We start from the raw sequence: 7,149 nt of genomic DNA on the forward strand, positions 1-7,149 counted from the left end.
CTGTCTTTCTGGCAAGCACATGCGCCCTATAGAAAAAAATCTCTCTCTCCACCCCTCCCCCCATAAAAAGTTCATGGGCAATGGAATTAATGTACAAGTTTTTAAAACAAAATTTGAAATCCATGCATAATCTTTCATGTAGACATTGTTTATGAACTTTTTGAAGATCCTTCACAGAACCAACTTATAGGCAAAACACAGAAGATCTAATTATGGTTAGAAAACTAGAATACAAGTGGTATCAACATTGAGCATTTAAAGTAAATGCTCCAGCCAGCAGGTGGCATGGTAGATGAAGTGCTGGACTCTTGCATGGAAGATACCACAATGCAAGTCCCGAACCTGGTGACTTGAAAATCATGCTGAGCATACCAGCAGATGGCATAATGGTTATGTTGTTGGACTCCACGTAGTTGACTGCAGTTTTGAGTACTGGACCCTGCGACTTAAAACTCATGCCAGGCATGTGTGCACAAGTGCCCAAAATCCCGAGAGGAGAATGGAGGAGAAGGGATTGTAGCATGGCCATCCCCCCTGAGGGGGTGATTTCTTGCTTACTGTCTCTCTGTCTCTCTGGCGAGTGCACATACCCCATAGGAAAAACTCCTCTTAAAAAAGAAAAAAAAAAAAAAGAAAAGAAAAGAAAAGAAAGAAAATCATGTTGAGTGCATGTACGTGCATGTCCACAAAAGATCCTGAGAGAAGAATGGAGGAGAAGGGATTGTGGCATGGTCATCCTCCCCAGGGATGATGATTTTTCACTTTCTCTCTCTCTGTCTCTTTCTCTGGTGAGTGCATGCACAAAAACCTAAAAAAATAAATAAATAAAAATAAAAATCAGTAGACAAAAGTTAGGAAGGGGAGCCAAAAAGGAAAGGTAGGAGTGATGGTATCTTTATTCTACAAAGTGGTGAGTCAAAATCACTATCAACAGATGGTGGAGCAGGACCAGATGGCGGCACGGTGGAACAAAACACTTTGCAAGGCTGACCCACACGTGTAGAGACCTCCCTGAGTGTGCAGGATGTGGGTGCCCATGATCCAGGACTGGCTAAAATCAGGGATGGAGTCCTGTGAGAGACCCTGTGTCTCTGTCTCTCTTATTCTCTCTCACACTCACACACTCATGGGGAAAAAGAAATAAAAATAGCTGGTGGTGGAATAAAAATCAAAGAATATGTTACTTAAAGTAACAAAAATAATTAACAGATTTTTAAAAATTTATTTAGAAGAACTAAATAAAAGCATCTACATAAGCATATAGATAGATAGATTTTTTTTTTTTTTTTTTTTTTGCTATAGGACACGTGTAGTCGCCGAAGAGACAGAGAGACAGAAAGTGAGAAATCATCCCTCAGAAGGGTTGGCTATGCCACAATCCCTTCTCCATTCTCCTCTCGAGATCTTGGTCATGCACGCACACATGCCCAGTGTGAATTTTTAAGACTTGGGACCTGAACTGCAGTAGACTGCATGGGAGTCCAGGGACATAACCATTATGCCATCTGCTAATCCCTACATAAGCATATTGGGAGAAGAGTGATGGGAGGGTAGTTTGGATGATGATAAATCCTTACTTTTCATACTTATAAATCACTAGAGGCTGTTTAACCTTGAAAGCCAAGGAACCGCAGTACACTGTAGAGCTATGAAGTTACTTTCAGGATAAAGACCTAAAAGGGTTGAAGCAGAGGTGGGCCACCGGGTCAGTCATCCCAAGGGGCGACGTAAGGCCGCTCGTGGGGACCTTAGCGTCACTCGCTGCTTTCATGGCTAGCCAGTGGCAAGGGATCCAGCAATTTCTGTAGGCCCAAGAAGTGGACCACCGAGAAGGTGTCCGAGGCCAGCAAGCAAAAGAACCTAGGCTGAAGCAGGCCAAAGAAGCTCAGGCTGAAAGTGAACAGTGCGGCCTGCAGGGGGAGAAAGAATTCAAGGCCAAGGAAGCCATGGCTCTGGGATCGCACAGTAGTTGCAGCACTGATGTGGAGAAGGAGACCCAGGAGAAGAGGATCATCCTCCAGAACTATTTCCTACAGATCTGGGATGAAGTCTTGGATAACCTCTTGACCTTTGTCTATGACAACTGGCCAGAAATCCATGAAAACTACCACATAAATGGATAGGAGAAGAAGGAAGTACCTCTCCCATGGATTGGCGTCTTAGACGCCCTCGTGGAATATGAAGGATTACAGAGCTCCAGTTATATTCTTGGGAAAGGCATTAAATTATTTCTGTACATTATATAGCAGGTCCTTTCACTTTTTGCAGAGTAGCAAATCTAGCTTCTTTGTACAGACTTAGAACTTATCCAGGGGCCAGCAAGTGGCCGACTGCGGTTCGAGTCTCGGACCTGGTGGCTTACTTTCTCTCTCTCTCTCTCTCTCGTTCTGTACCTTTCTGGTCAAAATTAAAATAAATAAGTAAATAAATGAAAGTTAAGTAAAATTATTCTTTAAAAAACAAAAAAGAACTTACACAAAGAATTCATCTTTTTACCTCATATTTCTTAAAAATTTAATGGGTGTATGTTGTTTTCCTATTCCTTTATCTCAAGCAGCACATATCTCAACGTTAACTTTTGCTTTCTTTTTTTTTAAAGAATTATTTTATTTAACTTTATTTATTATTTTTTTTCAGTTTGATCAGAGAGAGACAGAGAGAGAGAGAGAGAGAGGAAGTGAGAAAGCAAGCCACCAGGTCTGAGACTTGAACCGTGGTTGGCCATGTGGGAGTCCAGCGCCTTTAACCACCATGCCACTTGCCGGCCCCAACTTTTGCTTCCTTAGATCTAGTTACAAAGGAAATTCTTTGAAGGAAGAAAGGGATTAAATTTTTTTTTCCCCTACTGCTTTCTTGACAGTCAGGGGCTTTATCTATGAAAAAGTAGTGAGTAGGTACTCGTAACCTGTGTGAAGCGGCAGCCAACCTTAAAGTAGTCCTTTCTGGCTAAAGGATAGGACAGTGGCTACTAGTGTAATTGTTTGGGCTGCTTTTAGTTTCTTTTAATCAAAATACTAGATGATAGAATTTTAAAAAAATGTTGAAGCAGCTGCCTCTGGACAAGACTAGCACTGGGGAGGGATGAAGTAGGGGACTCAACACTGTAGACTCTTCTCTTCTAGTTTATTTTTAACCATATGCATGAATTACTGGAATATAAAAACAATTAGGTACATCACAAAACAGGAGAGAAGGTAGACAGCAAGAGCTTTCATGACTGTAAGTGAGTGCTAGGGGCCAATTCCCGGTGAACTAGGCACCAGAGGTATGAGCACTTCGCAGGTAGGCCTAAAAACCAACCCAGGTAAATCACGAGGGCGTTGGACATGAGAAAATGTTCTGATTTTCACAAGGAGACAGGAGGTATTTCTGGAAACTATAGACCAAACGGCTCGATATAGAACCTGGCAAGATTCTAGCACAGATTATTAAACAGATGGCTTGTGAGTGCTTTGTGATTTATTTATTTACTTATATTCTGCCTTGTTCCAGAAAGAGATTTGCGATGTCTTACAGAGATATGTTCAACAAGACAAAAATGTTGCTTTTAAATGAAGAAAAGATCTCACTAGTTGAGCATGGGCTTACTGTATGACCTGGCAAATCAACGCTCAGTGTATATCCACGAGTGTTCACACAAAACCCATACATGAATATTCGTAGCAGCATAATTCATAATGGCCACAAAGTGGAAACTCGCGTGTCCATTAACAGGTAAATGGATAAACAAATGTGGTACATCTATACAATGGAATATTAATCGGCCGTAAAAAAGGAATGAACAGGGCCAGCAGATGGCTTGGTGTTTTTATTCTTGGTTTTTTTTTTTTTTTTAAGGTTTTTGCTATAGGTTGTGTGTGCTCACCAGAAAAACAAAGAGAGACAGGGAGACAGAAAGCGAGAAATCACCCCCCAGGGGGGATGGTCACACCGCAATCCCTTCTCCTCCATTCTCCTCTTGGGATCTTGGGCACGCACACACATGTGCCTGGCATGGGTTTAAGCTACCATGTCTGGGACTCGAATCGCAGTTGGCTACATGGGAGTCCAGCGACATAGCCATTATGCCAAGTGCTGGTCCCAGGTGGCTTGGTGTTTATGGCACTAGGTTCTACATGGCCAGCTGCATGGTTCAAGTCCCAAACTCAGTGGCTTAAAAAACACACTGGGCACATGTGCATACATGCCCAGAATCACAAGAGGAGACTGGAGGAGAAGGGATTGTGGCATGCCCACCCCCCCGGAGGGTGTCTTTTCATGTTCCCTTTCTCTGTCTCTCTAGCACATGTGACTTATAGAAAATATTTTTTAAAAGAAATGAGAGGGGTCAGCAGGTGATATGATGGTTAAGGCACTAGATTCCCACATGGCCGACCATGGTTCAAGTCCTGGACCCCGAGGCTTGAAGATCATGCTGGGCGTATGTGTATGTGTGCCCAAAATCCCAGGAGGAGAATGAAGGAGAAGGGATTGTGGCGTGGCCATCCTCCCGGGAGAGTGATTTCTCGCTTTCTCAGGTCTTTACTCAGGTCTCCAGACACACACCGAGAACCTCTCACATGGCTCAGCCTCAGAGAGGGCCACATTTCACCACAGTGCCACCATCTGGCCCCCATGAGTCAACCTTGAGAACATGCTAAGTGGAAGAAGCCAGACACAAAAAGCCACACACCACACGATTCTGTTCACGTGAGATGTCAGGTACATGCACTTGCCAGAGAGAGACAGTGAGATGGAAAGTGAGAACTCACTCTCCCAGGAGGACGACCATGCCTCAGTCCCTTCTCCTCCATTCTCCTGTCCAGCATGGGCGAGTCCACAGAGACAGAAAACGAGCCAAGGGGAGAGGCCAGGGGAGGGGCTGCTGACAGGAATGGAGTTTCTTTTTAAGATGATGAAAAGATCTGGAATTATGCAGTGGTGATGGCCACACGCTGGTGAATAGACAAAACTCCACTGGATCATATACTTAAAGTGGGGTGAATTTCATGGCATGTGAATGATCTCAATTAAAAAGCATGATTATGGAAAAAGAGGGAAAGTGAGGAAAAGAGACCAGACAATGAAGAGGAACCAAGTCAATATACAGTTAATGTACTGTAAAATTCTGTATTGGTGAGAAAGATGGACCATGGCTTTGACCAGGGGCTTCCCCGTGGCTCTACACACTCAAGAAATAGTGTTAATTAAATGATTCCCGACATCCATGTGATAAATGAACCGGTTGCTCTAGAGGATCACAGCTTTTGCTGGTGCCCAGCAGAAATCTCTCCTGTGCATTGTTGTAAAGGGGGTCCATTGACAGCAATGTCTCCCTATAATTTCATCAACACTGGTCACATAGGTACCCCCTAGGGTCACTCAAATTAGACAGGAAGCCCAAGTATAATTTCATAAAGGCGCTTTCATGGCGGGCTTAATTGCACAGGATATGCAGGCAGTCCCCCCGTGTGGAGTCTCTGGAGCAGTGGTTTTCCCGACCTTAGCTGCACAGTAGAAAACCCCAGGAGTCTTTGCAAGATACCAGCACAAGACTCTACCAACCAGAGATTCTGCAAAAGTTTCCAGGAGATTCTGATCTATAGCCATGTCTGAGATCCGATGATTAAATCGATAAATTGTAATCTTTCACAAACCCTCTATGGAGATTAGTTCTTACCCCAGAGTTTTCTAAGTTCAAGGTGAGAGCAGTTAAACACATATTTGTGTAGCTAATATTTTCTGAATGGCTGCTATGTGCCAGGCAGCTGCTGTGCCATGTTCCTGAGATAAAAGCATTCGTGCGTGACCGAACCTCCCTCCTCAAGTAGCAGAGAGCCAGTCCGAGTTACAGACACCCCAGTGGTCACTGCAGGGAGGGAGGTAAGTGAGGAGATGGGGAGGTACAAGGCAGGCCGTGGGGACAGCCTTGAGTGGGCGGGGAGTCCAGCAGAACGAATAGCTCATCCAAGCCCCAAAGGAAAGGTCAGTCAGGAGCAGAGGGGGTGGCAGAATGGTACACGGTGCTTGGTAATTTTCTTAACGGTGTGGAGGACTGCTAGTAACCACCTCATACACACTGAAGTGCCACCCTCATTCCAGAACAGCAGAGGAACAGTCCTCTCCTACAAAATATGCGTTTAATTACGCTCACCTTGAACTTACAAAATTCTGGGGTAAGAACTAATATCCAAGACACAGTGGCAGGCAAGAGGAACCCAAACTGAACCCAAGAGGACCCCAGAGGAAGGGAAGGCCATGAAGAAGTAGGGACAGCAAGGCAAACGTTCTCATTTAATCCACCGTTCACGTTTGACAGTCGATGAAAATTAGACTTACAACATTGAGGGGGCTGTCCTGAGTCGGCACAACCAAGGGTGTGACCATCAGCCAAGTTCAAGTCTGTCTCACCTCCAGGTCCAGATTCTTTCCATCATTCCACGTATAGCACGTCCTGTACTTAGATTCAAACTCTCGACAGCACACAGACGGGACAGGAAGGCTTGGTTGGATAGTGGTTCCTCTGGGGAAAATGTAAGAGCTACAAGCTCATGCACGTGTCTTTGGCCTAGGCCCACTTGAATGTGAATGGCAAATGGTTTTATGGAAAGGATTTGGACTTCGGAGTCAGGAGACCTGGTTTCAAAACTCAGCTTCCCTACTGGCTAGTTGTGTGACTTTGGGCACGTTCCTCCGCCTTCTGTGCATTGGTTTCCTGATCCATAAAATATGGGTAATAATGCCTGCTCACAGGATCACCATGACTAAAAAAAACTAAAGACAACGTAGATGCAGCCAAGGAGAAGACGGTCACAATACAGACACCGACTCGTATCCAGAATCTATCAAGAACACCTACACAAGTCTCAAAGACATTGAGAACCCAATTTTAAAGAGGCAGAAGACTTGAAGGGGCATTTCACACACACAAAAGGATATGCAAATAACCAATAAGCATATGATGAGATACCGAGCTGAATTTGTCACCAGGGGAATACAAATTAAAACCGCTGAGATACTAGTGCACCCCAACAGGAGGTTCAAGTTTACACAACTGGGCCAGCCAGTGGCCTGGTGGTGATGGCAGCTGGATTCCATATGACTAATTCTGAGATTCAAATCCTGGACACAGTAGCTTGAGAAACACACCAGGCACATGTGTGTGCACAC

At 44.4% G+C, this 7,149-nt stretch overlaps 1 pseudogene; it reads left to right on the forward strand.

The window, feature by feature from the left end:
- Positions 1-1,769: 1,769 nt before the first annotated feature.
- LOC102472918 (V-type proton ATPase subunit G 1 pseudogene) lies at positions 1,770-2,123 on the forward strand (annotated as a pseudogene).
- Positions 2,124-7,149: the final 5,026 nt, after the last annotated feature.

Source organism: Tupaia chinensis, unplaced genomic scaffold (assembly GCF_000334495.1).
Source record: "Tupaia chinensis unplaced genomic scaffold, TupChi_1.0 Scaffold000627_1, whole genome shotgun sequence".
NCBI lineage: Eukaryota > Metazoa > Chordata > Mammalia > Scandentia > Tupaiidae > Tupaia > Tupaia belangeri.